Source organism: Cervus canadensis, chromosome X (genome assembly GCF_019320065.1).
Source record: "Cervus canadensis isolate Bull #8, Minnesota chromosome X, ASM1932006v1, whole genome shotgun sequence".
In the NCBI taxonomy this organism is placed as follows: domain Eukaryota; kingdom Metazoa; phylum Chordata; class Mammalia; order Artiodactyla; family Cervidae; genus Cervus; species Cervus canadensis.
The window spans coordinates 79,906,883-79,907,740 of record NC_057419.1 but is presented as its reverse complement, the minus strand read 5'-3'; the positions used below and the strand labels follow the sequence as shown (position 1 = coordinate 79,907,740).

General features: G+C 34.4%; 1 non-coding gene across 1 annotated transcript; it reads right to left on the bottom strand.

Annotated features, from left to right (window-relative positions):
• Positions 1-258: 258 nt before the first annotated feature.
• On the bottom strand, positions 259-362 carry LOC122436107. The gene has a single exon (XR_006267878.1). It is a non-coding gene; the product is annotated as a U6 spliceosomal RNA (small nuclear RNA).
• Positions 363-858: the final 496 nt, after the last annotated feature.

The following is an 858-nucleotide window of genomic DNA, read 5'->3' as shown; positions in this document are numbered from 1 at the left end:
GCTTTGTATTTTCAGTCTGAAGTCATAGAGTGTGATTCCTCCAGCTCTGTTTCTCTTTCTCAAAATTGTTTCAGCTCTTTGGGGCCTTTTCATTTCCATAGATATTTTAGAATTTTTTTGTTCTAGTTCTGTGAAAATTGCCTGTCATATTTTGATAGGGATTGCATTGAATCTGTAGATTGCTTTTAGTAGTATGATCATTTTAACAATATTAATTCTTCCAATCACTGAACAGTATAATTTTTCTTTTTCTTTTTTTTAAACATGGAACGCTTCACGAATTTGTGTGTCATCCTTGTGCAGGGGCCATGCTAATCTCTGTATCGTTTCAATTTTAGTATATGTGCTGCCGAAGTGAGCACTGAACAGTATAATTTTTCATGTTTGTCCTTGGCATTGTTTGACTTTCTAAATACAGTAGTATACATGGGTACATTTGAATGCCCTAATTCCCCAAGATTAGGAAACTCATCCTTCAGGTATTCCTCACAAGCTTTAGGCAATGTCTTAATTATAATTTTTGCCCCAGGTGACTGTTGGTTAATTCACCTTGCAAAGTTTTGAAGCAGTGCTCACTGCTTTTGTATCCTGAGTGAGTTCTGAGTTTAAAACTTTAAAAAAATATATGCCATATACTATAGCATTTTCTTGTGTTTTATTTCATTTTTCAGAAATGCTGGTATCATACGACTATGTTAATTTCATTGTGTAGCCATTTGCCTTTTCAAACTATCAGCATTACAGAGTTTATAAAAGTTATTTGGGGCTTGGGAATGACTCTTGCTTTATTTTACTAGCTTTCTCATTTATGCTGTGAATTTAGGGGCATCCCGGTGTTCATCCTCTAATGGTATAATG